The sequence below is a fragment of the Sciurus carolinensis genome, chromosome 3, assembly GCF_902686445.1.
Source record: "Sciurus carolinensis chromosome 3, mSciCar1.2, whole genome shotgun sequence".
NCBI lineage: Eukaryota > Metazoa > Chordata > Mammalia > Rodentia > Sciuridae > Sciurus > Sciurus carolinensis.
This window is the reverse complement of record NC_062215.1, coordinates 86,954,666-86,976,992: the sequence shown is the minus strand read 5'-3', so window position 1 is coordinate 86,976,992 and position 22,327 is coordinate 86,954,666. Positions and strand designations below refer to the sequence as shown.

At 38.8% G+C, this 22,327-nt stretch overlaps 1 protein-coding gene and 1 non-coding gene across 2 annotated transcripts in view; one reads left to right on the top strand and one right to left on the bottom strand.

Moving 5' to 3' along the window:
* The window catches only part of Tmem163 (transmembrane protein 163), a 217,434-nt gene that overhangs the window by 14,042 nt on the left and 181,065 nt on the right, over positions 1-22,327 (top strand). The gene's annotated exons all lie outside the window — the stretch shown is intronic.
* On the bottom strand, positions 15,927-15,998 carry Trnaa-agc (transfer RNA alanine (anticodon AGC)). The gene has a single exon. It is a non-coding gene; the product is annotated as a tRNA-Ala (tRNA).

The following is a 22,327-nucleotide window of genomic DNA, read 5'->3' as shown; positions in this document are numbered from 1 at the left end:
GTCCAGTGGATGTCAGGAGGTCAGACTAGTCCTTGGAGTAGGCTGCTTCAGGGACCAGTGGTGTTAAGGAGTATGTGAGAATTACGAACCACCACGCATATTGAGGGAAAAAAGGATCCTTTAATGAGCATGCCAGGTAAGCCGTGAGGGAGGAGGCTAACACCTCAGAGAACTCCCAGAACCTGAATTTTGGAAGTACAGAGTTTATAAAGGCAAAAACCACGAAAACTGCAAGAACAATTGAGGCACATGTAGGTCAGAAAGACCCTGTTTAGACAGATTTTTGATTACATGAGAGAATCGTTTTGATTATACATTTCAGAGTTATTTTGTTATTTTGTCAGGGACAAGTTGGAAGGTCCTACTGTACTGTCAACATAGATACAGCTTCAGGAAATTGAAAGGAAAACATTACAAGCGAGCATACAATGGAGTCAGGTCAGAACAAAATGGCATTACTTTGGTTCTTTTCCAGACTTTGGGAAGCAACTTCCTTTGGTGTAGGACTGTTCTGGATTCCAGGAGAGGAATGCAGTCATCACAGCACTGGCTCCTGGCAGCTAGGGGAATGTGCCTAGGCCTTGAAGAAGGGTCAGGGAGTGTGCCATGGCATCCACTCCAGGGTTTTTTTTTTTTTTTTTAAGACCCCCACCCCCACCAACCCCCCTTGCTGGGGATGGAACCCAGGGTCTCACCCATGCTATGCCAGTGCTCTACCCGCAGCCCATTCTAGGTTTATATTCTCTATTTCACCTGGAAACCCTCAGTCTTATCTCAGTTAATGCTGAGCTATTACCATGAATGTGGTCCCAGGTTGTAAATACCACTGGAGCATCTGCAAGAAGCCGGTGAAGAACATTGATCAAAGGCCTGCAGATGTCCTACAGATGTCACCATACCAAAGATAAGCTCACGGTCCAATATTAGAGAGTTCCCAAGAAAAGGGTCCCTTATGATTGAGAGCCATACAAGCAGCATGATGAGAAATGAATTCCAGATGAGAGAATTATCTGACAAAATCTGTAAAATACATATGTTTACTATGATAGATATAAATCATGTTAATTAATATCAATAAATCAAGCACACTAAAGATGACAATGAACAGAGCAACTGGAAAGTAATCAATGTATTTTTGATATTTTTATTGAAGTTTTAACCTGAGTGTAGTTATAAAAAAAATAAGAACTACAAAAATCTCCATTCTCCTGTTTCCCTCTTGTCCTCTTAGTAGAAACCACTTTACTTATGTAGTTGATTCTTTATTTACCTATATGTGTATAAATAACAAGCTGCTAATGCTAATTCTTGATTTTTTTTTTCAAGTTTAGTTATTATTTGTTGACTTCCTAAGATGAAAGAAGGCAATTTATTCTTTTATCCTCCTGGCCCCACATAAACCTGCTGATTTCCTGAAGTTCCCTCCATGCACAGTAACTATGGTTTTAATTATTATGACTATGCACATCCTATTCAGTGAGTCTTCAGTGAAGCTTGATTACTTCTTTGTTGCACAATTTTTGATTTTTCTCAGGGTTTAATATATTTTATTCCTGTGTTTACTTTTCTGTGAATTTATTTCTTATTAAGCTCTTAATTCATTTTCTATTTCAATCTCTATTTCTCTGAGATACTTTCAGATGCACAGATAATTCCATTCATGGAATGGATCCAATTGGATCATTTGGATCCATTTGAGTACCACTAATCCATTCTGGTTGCCCTTTGTAGTGCACAGCTATATCCTAGCATCACTATGCTTTTTTGAGGATGACCTTATTTTTCTTCCTTGTTGGGCTGCCTTTTTTGCTGGATACCTGGTTTTTCTGTTTGGTTCACTCTCTATTGGGGGGGGGGGTTCTCCTACCTCCCTAGTAGGTGTAACTTTCAAGTTGTATAAGGCCTGAAATATCTTTAATATAGCCTGACATTTGATTGATGGGTGGATAGAAAATTCCTGGGTAGGAAATAATATTCTTTAAGAGTTCTGAAGGTTTTATTCTATTTTCCTATACTTTCTAGTGTTGCTTTTAAGTCCTAAATTACTCCAAATCCTAATCCTTTTCATGACCTTGCTGTGGTGGGGGTCTCATTTATCTATCATGCCCCTATGTTCTCTTTTTTTCTTCCTGAGAAATTTCCTCAACTTTTCCTGTCTTTCTATTGAGAACCATTTTCACTATCAAATTTTGTTTTCTAATTGTTGAGTTTGTTTATTTTAAAAATTGTATATGTCTTATTTTAAGGATTTAAAAAATAGATCCTTTCTTATATTCTGGAAATGCTTCTGTTAGTTTATTTTTATTTTTATTTTTTCCTTTAAAGAAAGTTTTCTGTTTCTTGCACTGGTATTCTGCTTAAATTAAGAATGGGTACCCAGTATGGTGGTGCACACCTGTAATTCTAGCAACTCAGGAGGCTGAGACAGGAGGATCTCGAGTTCAAAGCCAACCTCAGCAACTTAGTGAGGCACTTAAAAACTCAGAGACACCCTGCTTCTAAATAAAATATAAAAGGGGCTAGGGATGTGCCTCAGTGGTTAAGTGCCCCTGGGTTCTCCCCCTGGTGCCAAAAAAGAAACAACAACAACAACAACAACAAAAACGTAATTAAAAGACTGACTGGATATCTGAGTATGTGGTTGCTGAGTATGTAGGGTGATGTGATTGGTCTGTTTTGTTGGTAAATTCCATTTGGTACTTCCAGACCCTTCTTCTTGTATCCCTTCTCTCAGTATCTGGTAGGGGAATTGTGGCTGAGTAGGTACTGCCCTTCTGTGGAAAGGTGGGGAAGGAATCTGGAAAGCTGCTTTTTTTTAATTTTTAAAACTAGAGCATTTAAATTGTACATAGTATTTGGGTTCATTTTGACAAAATTATACATGCAAGGAATTTGATTTCAATCCCCATTCCCCCCCACTTTCCTCCCCTTCTCCCTTCCCCTTTTCTTCCTCATCTACTCTACTATTCTTCCTTTCTTCCTTCTTTATTTATTTTCAATTGGTACTTTTTACATACACATAAAGGTGAAATTCCCCTTGTGTTATGGTTTGGATGTGAGTTGTCCCCCAAAAGCTCATATATGAGACAATGCAAGAAGGTTCAGAGGAAAAATGATTGGGTTGTGAGAGTTTTAGCCTAATCAGTTAATTAATCCCTGATGGGATTAACTGAGTGGTAACTTGAGGCAGGTGGGGTGTGGCTGGAGGAAGTGGGTAATAGGGGGCTTGGTGATGGGGTATATATTTGTATCTGGCGAGTGGAGTCTCTCTGTCTGCTTTCTGATCATGATGTGAGACACTTCCTTCCACCATGATGTTCTGCCTCACCTTCAGCCCTGAGGAATGGAGCCTGCAGTGTATGGATTGAAACCTCTGAAACTGAGCCCTCAAATAAACTTTTCCTCCTCTTTATAATTGTTCTGGTTGGGTTCTTTTAGTCACAGCAGTGAAAAAGCTGACTAAAAGACCTTGGTACAGTTATATATGCCTACGACTTGATTTTGTTAAATTCATTCCATATTTTGCCCTTTCCCTTCCTTCCTCCCTCCCCCTTGATTTCCCTCTACTCCACTGATCTTCCCTATATATTTATGATATCTGATTCCCTCCCCCACTGCCTTCTTTCCCTTATTTTGCTCTTGCTTCATATGAGAAAATTTTCAACCCTTGATTTTCTGAGTCTGGCTCATTTCACTTAGCATATTTTCTCCATTTCCATCCATTTACTAGCAAATGCCATTATTTCATTCTTCTTTATGATTGAGTACAACTCTTTTTTTTGGTGTGTGTGTGTGTGTGTGTGTGTGTGTGTGTATCTATATCTATATCTGTATCTATATCTATATATTACATTTTCTTGATCCATTCATCTATTGATGGGTATCTGGGTTGATACCATAATTTGGCTATTGTGAATTGTGCTGCTATAGACATTGAAGTGGATATATCACTATAGTATGCTGATTTTAGTTCCCTTAGGTAAATACCAAGGAGTGGGTCCTATGGTGGTTCCATTCCTAGTTTTTTGAGGAATCAGCACACTGCTTTCCAGAGTGGTTGTACAACTTTGCATCCCACCAACAATGTATGAGTGTACTTTTCCCCCACAGCCCCTCGAGCATTTGTTATTATTCATGTTCTTGATCTTTGCCATTCTGACTGGAGTGAGATGAATTCTTAGTGTAGTTTTGATTTGCATTTCCCTATTGCTAGAGTCGTTGAACATTTTTTCATGTATTTGTTGGTCATTTGCATTTCTTCTTTTGAGAAATTTCTGTTTAATTCTTTTGCCCATTTATTGATTCAGTTATTTGTTTTTTTTTTTTTTTGGTATAATGTTTTTTGAGTTCTTTATATATTCTGTATATTAATCCCCTGTAGGAAGAGTAGCTGGCAAAGATTTTTTGTCCCATTCTGTAGGCTCTCTCTTTACTCTCTTAATGCTTTCCTTTGCTTTTCAGAAGCTTTTTAATTTGATGGCATCCCACTTATTGATTCTTGGTTTTATTTTTGGAGCTTTAGGGTTCTTGTTAAGGAAGTTGGTGCCAGCACCAACATGATGCAGTGTTGACCCTATGTTTTCTTACAGCAGTTGCAAGGTTTCTGGCCTAATTCCTAAGACTTTGCTCCATTATGATTTGACTTTTGTGCATGGTGGGAGAGAGGGATCTAGTTTCATTCTTTTACATATGGGTTTTCAGTTTGGAAAACTGCTTTTTAAAAAAGACTTTGAACACTCTCATCTTCTCTTTATTTTATGTCTTACCAATTCCCCCCTTCTTTTTTGGGTGTCCTGAGGTATAAATTGGGTTGCTTTTTTTTGTTTTCATGCTGCTGTGTTAGGAATTTGCTTTCTGGAGCCTGTTAAATCAATTACCACTTGCCCATATGTTTTGTAGCTTCTAAAAATTGTTTTTGTTGCCTCTTTCCTTTTTTCCTAATGGGTTTGTCTTCTTAAAAAATTCCTCATCTCCTAGTTTAGTGGGATGTTTAGAAGAAGCAAAAGTAAATGTGAGGAACCATCTTGCCATATTTCCCTGGAAGTGTCAGAGAACACTTTGTAATGAAAAATATGCTAAGCGAACCAAAAACCAGACGTAGCTAGTGAACCAAAATATAGAACGTACAACAAAGTGATTCTTCTCTCTCTTGTTTACTAGGAGACATGGAAGACAGGATAAGTTCCAACATGAACAATTAAGAATTCCAAGAGCACAAAGAGAGGGAATGGAAAATAGTCAATGTTTTAGAGGCATCTGAGACTGGATGGAGACTGATGGAAAGGATTGAGGACATACCATTCAAATCATGGAAGGAAAAAAGAGTTAGAGCACTTACCTCATTAGGTAGATGACAAAAGTGAAGTAAATGACACAGAAAAAAAGTATATACTCTGCACAGTAAAACGTAGGGAAAAAACCAAACATTTCTTCAATTACAGAAAGTATAAATGGATTATATAAACCAGGTAAAAGAGAAGGGGGCTTAAGGGTGTAACTCAGTGGTAGAGTGCTTGCCTAACATGCATGACGTCTTGAATTTGAAGCCTTGGGTTTAGTGCCAGCACTACCCCCCGCCAAAAAAAAGTCAGAAATAAATACTAGTAAACATTTTTGTAGCTATACCAATCAGAGAAAAAAGACATGAAGACTAAAAGCATTATTAGGCATAAAGGGTGTTACTATAGAAATAAAAGATTCATTTTACCCAGAACATAAAAACACTTGCAAATATTAAACAACAAAGCCTCAGAGCACCCAATCAAAAATGGATGGAATTAAGCCGGGTGTGGTGGGGTAGCCTATAATCCCAGGGGCTTGGGAGGCTGAGGCAGGAGAATCGAGAGCAAAGGGAGGCACTAAGCAACTCAGTGAGACCCTGTCTCTAAATAAAATACAAAATAGACCTGGGGATGTGGTTCAGTGGTCGAGTGCCCCTGAGTTCAATCCCTGGTAACCCCCGCCAACCGAAAAAAAGGATGGAATTATAGGTATAAATGAATAGATCATAATTTTAACTGTAGACTTTCATAGACCTCTTCTACTACTAGATAGAAAAGACCAAAAAATTAGTGAAGACATGAAAGGTTTGACTTATATAGTTCAGTGTGTTTCAACGTTTTTGACTGCTATCTATGGTAAGAAATGCATATGTGACTTAGAAAACTTATGTGTATACTTACTCTATGTCATCATATCTAAGACACTTTTGGTTATGATGTGATATGATTTTTTGGTGTTACTAGGAAATAAAAATGCTGCCATTAAATGATATCATGCTGCTCATTGTGTGAGCTACTCAATATCAGAGTTGTTAAAATGTGAAAAAATATGTTCACTTTGATAATTTCTATCCTCTCTCATTTTAAAAACTGCTAGTCATAACCTATCAAATTGACTTTATGCCCCAATAGTGATTGGTAACTGTCAGTTTAAAGAACAGTGACCCAATGGGTCAATTTGGAACCATGCATCCAACAAATATGCTTCAACATCACGAACGTGTATATGGTGTCACACCTTCCATCATCAGGAAGTCTCATTAAATTTTCTAGGAATCTTTATTTTGCAATGTTCCTTGATCATGATACAATGGTAATTTGAAGTTGAATTTAGCTAAAATACTCTTATATAACTATATATGATGGGAAATAAAACAGCACATTTCTGAGTAGTGAAGGATGAAAATTATTTTAAACATTAAGAATTATTTAGAAATTAAAATGAGAAATTGAAAGTTGATAAACAAAACTATCTAAAACAAGAAGCTAAGAAACAGTAAAGATGTCATGAATGTAACAGCTACAAAGAAATGATACATTTAAGAATACACTTAAATGATACATTTAAGGAAGCAAAAATGAAAGAAAATCAGTAAAACCTTGGGCTGGGGTTGTGGCTCAGTGGTAGAGACTTGCCTAGCATGTGTGATGCACTGGGTTCGATTCTCAGCACTGCCTATAAGCAAATGAATAAATAAAGGTCCATCAACAACTAGAAAAAAGTAAGAAAAGAGAAAAAAAAAAGAAATTCAGTAAAACCAAAGCCATTGTTTTAAGTCTAGTAAAACAGCCTTAATTCTGATAAGAGTAATTTAAAAAGAAAATGAATGACTGAAAGGTAATTAGAAATGAAATGAGAGGTATAATACATAATGAAGAAAAAAAATTAGGAACTGAGATTATTTTGTATAATTTTATGCCATAAATTTGACAGCTTAGGTGAAATGCATAGTTTCCTAGAATAATAACCTGCTCTGATTGGCTCAAGGGAAAAGAAAATTGACCTGAGTGGTCTGTGACCACTAAAGAAAAATCACTGCAGTGGTCACAGACCATTAAAGACTTTCCTCCCAGCCAGTGGTTCTCCATCAAGGGTGCCTCCGTACTTCCCTCCCTTCCCAGGCAGCTTCTTTCTTCCTCATGAGACATTTTGGTTGTCACATTTGGGAGTGGAGGGACTCCTGGTATCTCATGGGTAGAGGGCTGAACATCTTACAATGCACAGGACAGCCTCTATCAGAACAGAGTAACCTGACTCCAAAAGTCATTAGTGCGGTGGTCGAGAAACTCTACCCTCATGCTCACAATTAGGAAGGCAATGTAATAAAAGCAACATTTCTCCTTAGATTAACCTGTAATTTTACTAAGAATTCTAATAGTTTTTTTTTTAATGAAGTTGGTGAGCTCTACAATAAATATATGAAGGAATAAAAGACTAAGAATAGATAAGGTAATTTTTCAGAACATGGTACATGCTCTTGTCAGAACTTCTAAAACTAGAGCAGTGGAGATTGTGATATTTTTAGGGACATATAGACCAAGGAAGTTGACTAGGGAGTCCAGAAATAGTACCACTCAGTTATGGAAATTGGGTAGATATGAGGCTGCATCATACATTAGGGAGGGAATAATGGTACCAGGACAATATACTGGCTATCTAGAAATAAAGAAAATAAATTCAGCCTCCCATGTATACAAATATAAAATCCATGTGAATTAAGAAACCAAACTTGGCTGGGTTTGGTGGCACATGCCTGTAATTCCAGCTACTCAGGAGTTCAACCTGGGCATCTTAGGGAGACTTACCTCAAGGTAAAAATAAAGAGGCCACACACAGAAGCTGAACCTGAACAGTAAGGATTTAGAACTTAAGTAGATGAAAATAAGAGACTATCCATACAACCTGAAGGTAAAGAAAGATTTCTTAAGATGCTGAGAGCTCTTATGTATGAAAGAAAACATGGATACATTTTATTAAGCATACCAACAATTTTGTGCATTGGAAAGCACCATGTAAAATATTGGGCTGGAGTTGTGGCTCAGTGGTAGAGCACTTACCTGGCATGTGTAAGGCCTTGGGTTTGATTCTCAGCTCTGCATATAAATAAATAAATAAATGATTCACTGACAACTAAAAAAGAAATTTAAAAAATAGTGCACAAGATATTTACAAAGTATTAACTTTTGTGTGGGTGAGGAAATAGACAAGATTGTGGTAGCACTTTTGTTTGTAACAGAAAAAAAAAAAAACTAGGAGGGAGACAGAGGTCTGTTAATAGGAAATTTGAAAGACATACTGCATTGTCTTAATACAGCGACTCTATCTTTAGCAGCGTTGTTCTGCTCTCTCAGACCTAATGTACCTTTTTTACAACCAATATTTTATCATACCTTTTTACAATCTTGAACTACTATCTATACACACCACTTATAAAAATAGTATCGTATCCTAAATGTAATATAATGGAAAAATAAAGCAAGGTAATTTTGGTAAAAAGCATATTTAAATATATAAAAGATGGTATGACAATATTGATAGATATAGCTTACCTGCTGACACATGCATAAAATGAATGGATTTTGGATTTGAGAGGCAGGAAGAGTCATACTGTTGACAATTTCCTCTGCATGACATTTTGAAACAGGGCTAAGTAGAAGTATTGGTAGGCGTACATAGAATCATCATGAATGCAACAGCTACAAGAATAGGCTAATATGAATGTTTTGTGGTGTGTTTTCATTACCTTGTGTGGAGTGACCATTGATGACCTAATTTTTTGAATTGGTTTATAACTGTAGAGGTTTGAATAAAACTAAATGTACTTTTCTCATGATTTATGTGGTAGTTAAATTCCTGGAAAAATTGATGATCCTTTAAAACTAGGCAGAATGAAGCAAAAACTCAACAGTATAGAGTTCTATGCTCAGATAATTTTTTTCATATAAATTAGTATCTTTTGAGTTATCTGAGTTGAGTTATGGAACAAGGGAAGGATCTTCACTGTGCATGACTATCTTGAATATTTCAGGATACTAAGATCCCTGGCTCCCTCCCACCAACTAAGTGCTGTGATATCCTCCGTCTGAAGTTGTAACAAAGAGTGTCAACCCTACAAATGTCCAACATGCACCTAAGGACAGTAGTGCCTAGCTGAGAGCTGGAGAAGTAGAACAATTAACATGGATGAATATGAAAACCAATGCTAAGGAATGAAATAAGTTGTAAGACTAACAATTGTATAATCTTAAACAATACAGTATATTGGTTGTGGATGGGAATGATGAATTGAACTCAAAAGAGTGACTATCTTGGGATGGTCAGAGACAAAGGATCAAGGAAGAATGTGCAGGAAGCTTCAACCATAATTGTAATAAGGTGTTAGGATTGTCAAAACTGGTGGTAATTTATTGATTTTTTAAAAAAATTATCCTATAGCTCCTTGTATGCTTAAAAACCTTACTCAGTAACCTTAGGTGAGACAACAAAAGATGAGGCTGAATAAGATAAGTTCATTTGGGTATATACTGAGGAGTGGGGGATAACTGGGTCAAATGGTGTTTCCATCCCAAGTTTTCTGAGGAATCTCCATACTGCTTTCCAGAATGGCTGCACCAATTTGCAGTCCCACCAGCAATGTGTGAGTGTATTTTTTCCTCTACCAGCATACTATAGTGATGCAGCCACATCAATGTTTGTAGCAGCTCAATTCACAATAGCTAAGTTATGGAAGCATCCTAGGTACCCTTCAACGAATGAATGGATAAAGAAAATGTGGTACATATACACAAAGGAATATTGCTTAGCATAAAGAAGAAGGAAATTATGGTATTTGCCAGTAAATGGGTGGAACTGAAGACTATCATGCTAAGTGAAATAAGCCAATCACAAAACCCTGAAGGCTGAATGTTCTCTTTGATATGTAGATGCTAATTCACAATGGGGTGAGGGAGGGAAGAATAGAAGTTCACTGGATTAGGCAAACGGGAATGAAGGGAAGGGAATAGGAAAAACAGCAGAATGAATTGGACATTACTTTCCTATGTTCATATATGAATATATAAGTGGATTTTATTTTTCATATACTTCCTATGAATTTTTCACATACTTTCAGATATTATTTGTCATTTTCTATATTTTTTCTACTACTTCTTACCTTTTAAAATATTACAGAGTATCTACATTGTCAGATCAAGTTGACATGACATTCTACTGTTTTTCTTAGGAATGGCCAGGTGTAGACACAGCAGGCAGAGAGCCCTCAAACACACCTCATTATCCTTAATGATATACCTTGATCTTGAACTTCATACTCCAGAACTGTAAGAAATAAATTCCTATTGTTTAAGCCATGCAGTCTGACATTTTGTTATGACAACCTGAGCAGACTAAGACAGGAGGGGAGAGGGCAGAGGACAGAATTTGGAGACTCATTTTGGAGTGGGAAGGTGACAAGGAACTAGTAGAAGACTAAGAGGGTAGAAGAATTGGAGAGACAGCATTACTTTTTTGTGACTACTGTACAAATTACTACAACAGTTCTTTGGTAGAAATTAGAATTTATTTTCTCATGGTTCTGGAGACTGGAAGTACAAAATCAGTATCACTGGGCTGAGGTCCATCATCACAGGTTGTACCATTTCCTCAGAGGCTGTAGCGAAGAATCTGTTGTTTGCTTCCATCAGTTTCTGGTGGTTTCCAGGATTCCTTGGCTTGTTGCATTGCTGAAGTCTTCAAAGCCAGCACCTGCAAATCTCTGCTGCCATTTTTTAATTTTTTTTAAATTTGTTCTATTTAGTTATACATGATAGCAGAATGCATTTTAATTCATTGTAGATAGAGTACAACTTTTCATTTGTCTGGTTGTATACCATTCATGCAATAATACATGTACATAGGGTAATGATGTCCATCTCATTCCACTCTTTCCTACCCCCTGCTCCTCCCCTTTCCTCATTCCCCTCTGCCCAATCCAAAGTTCCTCCATTCTTCCCTTAAACTCCTACCCCTCCCCATTATGTATTAACATCTACTTATAGAGAAAACATTTGACCTTTGGTTTTTTGGAATTGGCTTATCTCACTTAGCACAATATTCTCCATCCCCATTCATTTACTTGCTTATGCCACAATTTTATTCTTATTTAAGGCTGAGTAATATTCCATTTTGTGTATTTACCACAGTTTCTTTATCCATTCATCTACTGAAGGACACCTAGGTTGGTTCCACAATTTAGCTATTGTGAATTAAGTTGCTATAAACATTGCTGTGGCTGCATCACTATAGTATGCTGATTTTAAGTCTTTTGGGTATATACCAAGGAATGGGATAGCTGGATCAAATGGTGGCTCCATTTCGAGTTTTCTGAGGAATCTCCATACACTTTCCATAGTGGTTGCATCAATCTGCAGTCCTACCAGCAATGTATGAGTGTACCTTTTTCCCCACATCCTCGCCAACACTTATTGTTGCTTGTATTCTTGATAATAGCCATTCTAATTAGAGTGAGATGAAATCTTAGGATAGTTTTGATTTGCTTTCTCTAATTACTAGAGAGAGAGAGAGAGAGATATCAAACAGAAAACAAAATATTAGCTTTATTGATGATAAACCCAGATTGGAGAATGGGCATTTGATGCAGAACACAGAATTCTTCACCTTTGGTACCTAAATTCAAAAACCTAGCAACTTGGTAGCTTCCCACTTCTTGGGATGCAGGGTCTGTCCTGCTCAGCTCATGGAGTGACAGAAACTGGCCTGAGGGACCCCTTTTCTTCTAAGGTCTGACTGTGGAGGATGAGGAGGGACCTTTGGTCCACTTGTGTTTGGAACCACCAGGCATTTCGGTTGCTATTCTGCTGTCCCTGAAGTCTGACTCTGGAGGAGGTGGAAGTTCCCTGCTTGGGTCCCTCATCACCTTCATGTCTTCCCCTTGGTTACAAGTATCTCCCCTTTATCACTTCCCTACCCCCGACCCCAGCCCACCAGCCACACTGTGATCCCATCAGGAGCAGGGACTGTCTCTTATGTTTTGTGTCACCAGCACTCAGGACCCTGCCTGCCTGGAGCAGATAGATGGGCAGTCAAGGTTTATGAATAAAGTAATGAGTACATTGCCTCCCGGTACATTGTTATTCAGGGCTCCATCTTTATTTTGGTAGTGTATTTGAGTTTCATTGGTATTTGCATTTTACCAGTATTAGTCTTTACACTGGTGGAAGCAGCCATGATTTTGATTGTACAAGGTCTAATTAGCTATAGCCTTGAGAAAACAGTGTAAAGAGAGCCAAGGTCATAATGTTTTTAATTGTGTTGAGGTAAAGTCAGAGGGTTTTCTCATAGTTTGCTCAAGGCTCTGAAGAATTCAGTGATTTTTTTCCTGTGATGAATTAAATCCATCCTTAAAAACTGATTATTGACTTCTGTTTTAGAAATTACTGATGTAACTTAAATTTGGCAAATCAATGGATATCCGGTGTATGCAAAAACAGAGGGCCAGGGTGAACTTTACTTCTGGGCTATCCATGCAGTGATTTGGAGAAACCACACTTTGGAGGAAGGTCTATATTTGCTTGGACATTCATTTGAAATAATCTTAACTCTATGGTACATGTGGCTGTTGAGAGCTAGAAAGCCAAAATATTTGGTCATTAAAGGCAAACTGTTAGATTTTCTAGCTGTATCTTTCCTTCTGAACTTGTTCATTTGTATCAGGAAAGAGGAATCGCAGACTTTCCCCTAACCTCTCTTTGATTGCTTTCCTTCTGGGTTTCAGCCCTGGAGCAGAACTCTCTGGGGGTTTCCAAGCCCTGTAGTTTCCTTGAGTGGCCGCAGCCTTCTTGGGAGGGAGCAGGTCATTGTGGGTGTTACTTGGCTAATCATTTAGGAGGAGTGAACCGGATGAATCCTGGGTCTTTAGACCAGGGCTATCCAATAGAAATGAAATATAATTCTAGGTACACATGTGAGCGACATGTATAATTAAAAACTTTCTAGAAACTACATTAAAAAAGAAACTGCATTAATTTTATTGATATATTTTATTTACCCTAATATATCCAAAATGTTCTATCAACATTTGGTAATGAAATATAAGAGTTATTGAGATATTTCACATTCTATTTTTTTATGTGCAATCTTTGAAATCCACTGTGTACTTTACACTTATAAGACATTTCAGTTTGGACTAGCCACCTTTCAGTCCTGGGTAGTGATATGTGGCCAGTAGCTACTGTACGCATAGTACAGTTCTAGAGAGAGGGAGCGTGTGTTTATGTCCTGAGAGGAGTCTTCCATTGTTCAGCATTAGTGAGATATTTGAATAGCTTTAATATTTTGGTGAAAATTGAAGGTCATTTTTTTCCACTGCTGCTAAATGTCTATTGCTTCCTTGGAAATAAGTAAAGAAGAGACTCTGAATTCTTCTAGTGGAGAAATAGTTATAGCTGAGGATTTTGGGTGATGAGAGAACTAAAATTGTTTCTTTTTCAAACTGACTGTTACATGACCTCATTATTCTTACCTGTTTAAAAATGATTTCAAGGATTAATACACTTGTATATAGGAGGACTGAAAGAATCTAGGAATTCAGGTAGAAGGGAAATTTATAAGGAATAGAGATTTGGTACTGGGAATTGAACTCAGGGGCGCTCAACTACTGAGCCACATCCCCAGCCCTATTCTGTATTTTATTTAGAGACAGGGTCTCACTGAGTTGCTTGGTGCCTTGCCAAGCAACTGGACTGATTTTGAACTCACCATCTTCCTGCCTCAGCCTCCTGAGCCTCTGGGATTATAGGCATGCGCCACTGCACCTGGCAAGAATAGAGATTTTTCATTTAAAAGTTTTTCATTTGTCAGAGGTTGTTGCTGACTTTTCATGTGTATTCTATATTCCCACCATGGTGACATTCATTTTGTTTTATTTTCTGGTTTCCAAGATTTGAACCCATTTCATGTTTGGAGACACCCGTGCCATTTGCATCTTGGTGGGAGTGGAGTTCAAGCTTTGTAAGGCTGGAGGAAATTGGATATTTGCAGCCAGGGCTAAGGCACATAACTGAAGCAAAATCAATTTGCAATTCTTGCTTGGGGCTTTGAGTCTGTCAGGAGTGCATTTTGAGGTTCTCCTTGGCGTTGGAGATGACAGCTGCATCTGGTTAGGTGCTCAGTCAGGAGTCGGATGACTTGGTTTTGGGCAGTCAGTGGTGGCCTTGTAACTGGATTGAGCTGGCCTTTGCCTTCAGTTCTGTTCTCAGCATTCAGCCTCACTTGATTCTGCTGGCTTCTGAAGCTTGTTTGGCCAATCTTTCCACCAGTTCAGAGAACCCTCAACTCCTATGTGAATCCCTTCTCTGCTAATCAGAGTTGGTGGGCATTGTTGGCAATGAAGAACTGAGTTCCTTGAGTTTGGGAATTGTTTTGACAACTTCTTTGTTTTACCCTCTGGTACTTTGTACATAGTTTTCTGTTATTAGGTTAAACTAGTTTGTTTTTTTTTTTTTTTAACCAGTGATTCATCCTTTTTTCTGATAAAAATAGCACAGGATATATAAATGGGATGTTGATCACGGAGTGTGTGTTTTATAAAAAATAGACCTCCACTTATAATAGCGTTACTTGATGGTTACCTGGGTCATGCTTCTCACAGTTGAATGCCATTTAAACATAAGTATTGTCATCTGTGCTGCATGCATGTTGTCTTAGCCATAGTACATTGCTTTTAGAGAGATTTCTAATGTTGGGCATCTCCATGACCTTGCTGAAACTGTATCTAGAGATGAACACACATTAGTTGTATTTTGTTGTTAAATTTGCATGCGTTTTAAGATGAATTTTGTTTATCAAAATAATATATGATCATGATCTAAGTCAAATAGTGCTAAAGTTTTAAGTAGCAAACAGTGTCCTCTGTGGGTCCCTTTCCCTTCCTCCATCTTGTGTAGCTATTTCTTACCCTAGAGATAACCCTTCCCAATGTTCCATCTGTGGTTATCCATTGACTCTGTTCCTGTTAACATGAAATGCTGAGGAAACAGGTGGAAGAATAGGACTGAGGTAACAGGGCTCCACACCTAATTAAGCTATTGCTTGGACCTCACAGTGGCTTACTGAAAAACTCCTTACTTTATAACTCGGATAGGTGTAACATGATGCTAAGTTATGATTTATTACTCATAAATAATTCATTTTACACAATTTGACATTCCTCACGTTCTGAGCTGCTACTCTTAGCAAAGAGAAACTTTGCTCCCCCAAATTGCTGAAGATAAAAGACTTAGTAAGTGGATTATTGGTCCATTGTTTCCTATATATTCACAGCTCTTTCTGGATTAGAATTGATCTGTTATTCAGGATATTTTGATGATGTGGAAACCTAGGGCAATTAAATGGGAACTTTGAAAATAGTTGTGTTTGAGGGTCAAACATCTTTAAAATGCAGCTTTAGGAGCAGATTTAGCCAGGATCTTTAGATGTAATTCTGTTGACCCTAGAAAAGACACAACTCAGCACCCAAGCGGGTTTGAAGAAGCAGCTCCTGTTGTATTTTAGTTTTGACATCAGCCAGGTGAGGACATGAAGGTTGAGAGGTAGGTAGAAGAGAGTGTATGTTTGTGGAGTGCTGTGGTTTTTGTTTTGTCTTGTTTTTGCAGAGCTGGGGATGGAACCCAGGGCCTCTAGCATGCTAGGCAAGCACTCTACCACTGAGCTATACTGCTAGTCCGTAAGTGCCATGCTTTGTGTGGGCCTTGTTTTGGGGACCTGATTCATTCTGCTTATAAAGTTTTTTTCTGTTTCCAGAATTCTGAAGTTCAAGGGCTCTATCTTGCTATCATACCATTTTGTTTGGTTCCTCTGGAGTCCAGCATCACCAACTGGCTCTGTCCCTAGGGTGTCCCATGCTTATGGACTTCCCTCAGAAGAAATTGCTGTTCCCACTGTCCTTGGCCTTGGGAGAAGGATAAGCTCCTTCAGGGTCCCAACTAAGCCTTCTCTCATGCTTATAGAATTAATCACTTCCCTCCAGCACTACTGCTTATGCTTTTAGTTGGGCCTTATTTCATTCTGCCTTGTGGTTGGTAGTTGGATGCATGTATAACTCTGTGCTAAAAAAACTTTTGATGGTAAAGCTGGTGCTTGATGAATCTTTTCAATTACTAGTAGATAGAAGCTGTCAAGGGAATGAATGAATGGCAGTATACATCATAAGGTAGAGACCAAGTGCTACTGCTTTTCTCTGTGATCTTGAAGAAGTTACTTTTTATGATTTTGCTTTCCTCATCTGTAAAGCAAGATAATAGTACTTACCTCAGGGATGTGGTCAACTTGGGAACCAACACACACAACTACTGAAGTCATTATGGTACAAACAAATGGCAATGATTATCCTCAACCATTGACACTTTGCTGGTTTGAAATGACTATAAGTTAAACTATATCCTTTGGAGATGACTAGAAGTCACCAGTGTCTGAAAACACCAGTGTGTTCCCCACTGGTGATGGTCTTGATGTGAAGATTAGGGGACTGCTGAGACAAGTCGCACTAAAGCCTTCATCATCCTTTTGTCGTGACTGGCTATCTTTATTTTCATAGCAAAATCTAATAAACTTCCTCCTCCCCTCCCCCCTGTGCTTACCAAATACCTGCTGTTAAACCAGGAGCTGTGCTGGGGACATAGGAATGAGTATGACATGCTACCTGTCATTCAGCATGCCCAGAAATTAGCATGACTTGTTAACAGATTTAACCAGTAGACTCACAGAATCTTGAACAATTTAGGCTCAAGGGTCAAGTTATTCATACTTTCTAATTGCTACCCCTGTTGTTTACTCTGTGATCAGAAAAGTTTTTCTGGTTGTTTATGGCTTAACAAATGAGTTTGGTTTCAAATTAAGAAATTGTGTACAGTGCAGCAGTCAGGTGATTTGAGTTCCCAGCTTCGGTGCCCTGGAAGTAATTTCAGATCCTTGAGATTTGGATTCCAAATTCTTTTTTTTTTTTTTTAAATTTTATTGTTTTAGAGAAGTTTAGGTTCACAAGAAAATTGAATGGTAGTTACAGAGAATTTTCATATGCTCCCTGCCCTCACACATGCAATTGCCTGCCCTGTTCTCACCATCCTCCACCAGAGGAGTACTGTTAGAATTAATAACCCATATTGATACTTCATTATCACCCAAAGTCCATAGTTTACCTTAGGGCCCATTCTTGGTGGTGTTCATTCTGTGGGTTTGGACAAATACACAATGACATGTATCCACATTATAATATACAGGGTAGTTTCACTGCCCTAAAAATCCTCTGATTCTACCATTTATCCCTTTCTCTCCCCAAACCCTTCATAATCACCAGTCTTTTTTGCTGATAGTTTTGCCTTTCCCCAGAACATCATCTAATTGAAGTCGTATAGAATGTAGTTTTCAGATTGGCTTCATTCACTTTGAAATATGCATTTAAGTTTCCTCCATGTCATTTCATAGCTTGATGGGTTATTTCTTTTTAGTGCTGAAAAATATCCTGTTGTCTGGATATACCAGTTTAATTATCTATTCACCAACTGAAGGAAATCTTGGTTTCTTCCAAGTCTTTGCAGTTATGGATAAAGCTGCAAAAACATCCCTGTGCAGGTTTTTGTGTGGACATAAATTTTCAGCTCCTTTGGGTAGATAACCAAGGAGCGTGATTGCTGGTAAAGTGGCTGTACCAGTTTGCATTCCCATCAGTAATGAATGAGAGTTCCTGTTCCTCCATATCCTCACCAGCCTTTGGTGTTGTCTGTGTTCTGGATTTTGGTTTTTCTAACAGGTATGTTAGAATGAAAGAGTGTAGCACGTTGTATTCTGTGTTTTTTTGTAAATATGATAATGAAGAACTCTGAAGCTCGTCTAGCTTTTCTGTGGGTCTAAGGACTTGAACCTACTTTCTCATTAATTTTCTTCCTTTATGCTTCACATTTAAAGATGAGCACTGTTCATCTTGGCTTGCTGCTGCTGCTGCTGAGGCACAAAATGGGCAGCTGCCTAAGACATATTTTAATGTCTCAAAATAAAAACTCACAAGAAGTCGCAATGTCCATGCAGAGCCAAAGGATGAGAACAAAGAAGCAAAACCTCGCTCCCTGTGCTTCACCTGGAGCATGAAAACCACTAGCTCCATGGATCCCAGCGACATGATTCGGGAAATCCGCAAAGTGCTGGATGCCAATAACTGTGACTACCAGCCCAGGGAGCGCTTCCTGCTCTTCTGTGTCCAGGGCGACGGGCATGTGGAGAACATGGTGCAGTGGGAGATGGAGGTGTGTAAGCTGCCAAGACTCTCTCTGAACGGGGTCCGGTTCAAGCGGCTATCAGGGACATCCATAGCTTTCAAAAATATTGCTTCCAAAATTGCCAATGAGCTAAAGCTGTAACCCAGTCATTATGGTGTAAATTAAGTAGCAATTTCAAGTGTTTTCCTGAACACTGATGGAAATGTATAGAATAATATTTAGGCAATAACGTCTGCATCTAAATCATGACATTAAAATCTGAGGACAAGCGCACGCCTGGGAGCGGAAGCTGGCCTTTTCTACGAATGCACTACATTAAAGTCGTGTGGCCCTGTGCCTCTGTCTTGTTTCCATTGCCCTGGAGTCAGCGTGTGACCCCACCTGCACGTGTCTCCTTGTTGGTGTGAGTGGAAGGTGTGTGTGCAAGGAGTGTGTGTAGAAACATCTCCTTACACTGGCAGCCAGCTTGTGACTAGTACCTCTGTGGGAGATCATTTGGTGCTAAAACATTACAATTGTCAAGGAGGAAAATACTGAATTACTGCTAAGAGTTAACCTTGAAACTAGTTGATGATTAATACAGGTTTACAGTTCATGCCTGTGGTTTTGTGTTTGTTGTTTGTGTGTGTGTGTGTTTTTTTTTTTTTTTAGTGCAAAAGGTTTAAATTTATAGTTGTGAACATTGCTTGTGTGTGTTTTTCTAAGTAGATTCACAAGATAATTAAAAATTCACTTTTTCTCAGTAAAAACAAAACAAAACAATAAGCTGGTCATAAACTAGCATGTGTTCCTGACCTCTCTCCACTCTGGAAGAGGTGTTTTAGTGAAATGTTGAAGGAAGGTGAATTTAAAAATTTCAAGAACCTCTCCTTCTAGCCTTTTTCATCCTGGATTCTGCAAGAGAATTGAAAATTAAGCTGTACTGCCCTGAGCAGAGTGTTGTATGCAACGAAAGAACTTCTTTCTCATGTATCTAGACTGGTAGTAGCCATGAACCACATTTGGGATGCTCCTATTATTTTCTACATTCTGTGGTTCAAATGAGAAATCCTCGTTGAGAAAAGTTATAAGACAGTAGAATCCTTTGTATTAATTGCATAGATATTCTACATTTGTTTTCTTAAGTATTTCTTAAATAAGTATTTGATGAACTACGGTTATTTTCCATGTATAATGTGTGCCCTTCCCCCACACCAGTAGTTTCAAAAGTTTTCTTTGTATCTGGTTTCTGAATTTTCACTTGTGAAAATATGCCTACTGCTGTGGTGTTTGGGGCATGTGAAAACCAAATTGATGATATATGGACATTGGGTTGTTTTGCTCCTAGAAGAAGAAGGTGTTCATTAGTTACTTGTCATCCATGCCACACACTCCAAGTGAGGTCTCTGTGTGCTGGAAGCCAGGGTTTGTTAGGGGTAATGTAGGGTCAGATGATCTGTAAACCAGCAGAGTCCTGTGTACTGTGGATGATGCTCAGCTAAGAGAGGCATGATGACTGCCCATATTGTGGAAGGTTAATAGAAGGACTTACAGATGGTGTCTTTTACTTCTGTGTGTATGGGAGAGAGGGGCAAAGAAAGCAAGAGAGAAGGAGAGAGAGAGAGAGAGAGAGAGAGAGAGAGAGAGAGAGAGAGAGAGAGAGAGAGAGGTGGATGATTGGTAATGATTATGTATGTGTCAAGGGAGTCAAGGAGTCAGGGTTCTCCAAAGCCTGGTACCTTTGAGGAATTGCAGGTGATTAGTTCAGTTTGGCAGGGACATGGTGGGTGTGTGTGGGAGGAGCTTCAAGGGGTTAAGCTGCAGAAAAGTCTGGGGACCAGGAGATGAAGGGCCAGACTGCTTGGTGTGGAGTTGGGGCTTTACCCAGTACTGAGCATGGTCACCAAAGGAAGTTGCACTAAATTGTGGCATAAGCTGTGTGCATGTCAGGGGTTGTTAGGGTGACCCTCTGGAAAATGGAGCAAAGCACCCTGCTGGATGGCTGTGTCCGGCATTTGCAGAAAATGTGGTTTCAGTGCAAGCGTGGTAAAAGTTGGCTGGAGAGAAGAGGATGACTTAGGAAATGAAGGTAACTATCATGGTGCCTTATGACCCAAGCACCTTAGGCAGTTGATTCAAATGGTCCTAAAGATGGGCAAAGGCATACAGTTACTATATTATCTTTCCATTTAGGGTTATCAAATGTGCTATGTTGAACCATTTTATTCAGATAGTCTATAAGGGTTGTAAAGCTAATTTTTTTTTAGTTGTCAATGAATCTTTTATTTTATTTATTTATATGTGGTGCTGAGTATTAAAACCCAGGGTCTCACACATGCCAGGCAAGTGCTCTACCACTGAGCTACAACTTCAGCCACAAAGCTAATCTTTATTGGGCATTTACTGGGTGCTATTATACCCTTTGTATGTTTTGTCTAAAACTCATGACAACTTCATGAAGAAATGGAAGCATAGTAGGCAGTCCATCCCTCAAGGTCACATAACTGACATGTGGTGGAACTGGGTTTGAACCCAGACTCCTGGTTCCAGAGCATGGTCCGTCCTCCTTCACATGCACTAGGGATAAGCCCTGCCTGCCCCAAATTTTCCTGGACCCTCTGAGCAAGATCCAGGAGGCTGTCCCCTCTTTCTTTGACCTGGATAGGGCTTGGGCATGAGCTTTGGGAATGTAACACCAGAGGAGAATTGTAAAGTTTTGGTGATTTATTTAAAAAAAGTGGAAGATTTGTAGAGGATAGTGTTTAGCTAAATTTGACCAGTGACTCTACAGATTAGTTTTTATAATTTCATTGTTACAGGTTAAATCCTTTTGTTGATTTTTGTTTTTAAAAATTTGATCCTTTTATTTATCCCCTGAGGGTAAGTATCCATTCCACAAAAAGAAAATAGTAATTATCTGTTTATAAAATGATGAAAATTATTTTAAGACCTTGTTTTTAAATCTTTTACTCTAGAATATTAAGAAAAACTTATTTTCTCATGCAACCATTTACATAGTTAAGAGACATCTGAACAGTCAGGAGTTTGCCTCAATCACCTGCTTTGTGGCCCAGAGCAATATAACATGGTGGTAACTGACTCCCAGTTGTAGGGACTTGGGGGCAAGGGAGTAGGGATTAGGAAGTTTGTTTTTAGGCAGCCCCCAACTTACTACCTTTGTGATTTTGTGCAGGACATTGAGTCTCTGCAAGCCTCTCTGATCATTTTTAGAAGGGATGTAATGATTCTTACCTTAAGGACCTTAACTTAGGTCCTTTCCAAGATTGGTATAAAAATCACTGAAAATGTGTTGAAAGCCCCTGGTAGACCTTAAATCAGTCTGCAGTTTTTCATTTCTTTCCAACCCTCGTATCATTCCTTTGTGTCACGCCAGTGAAATTGCTGTAAGTGCAGATTTTCACAGGGGCCAAGCAGGTATGAAAACAATTGGAATGAATGGAGTAGGCCCGGCACCTGCCTGTCACCTACTTGAAGGCCAGTCACGCTCTCATTGAAGAAAATATCTCTCCTCGTGTTATGATATGAATGAGTTTGACCTAAAGTCAATGGAAAGAGACAATGAGGCTGGGCATGTGTGTATAGTCATACGTGCATACCCAGTAATCACAGGGCTGGCATTCAGTATGGGCCTGCCAGGGTGGCTCTGGGTTGTTAAAACACCACTTGGGAATCAGCCACTGTCCATGTGCCCCATCTCGACCCTTTTGCCCACCTCATCCCTGGGGACCTCTGGATATATCCACTAGCCAGTAACTGAAAGGGCTAATGCCTGGTGTGGG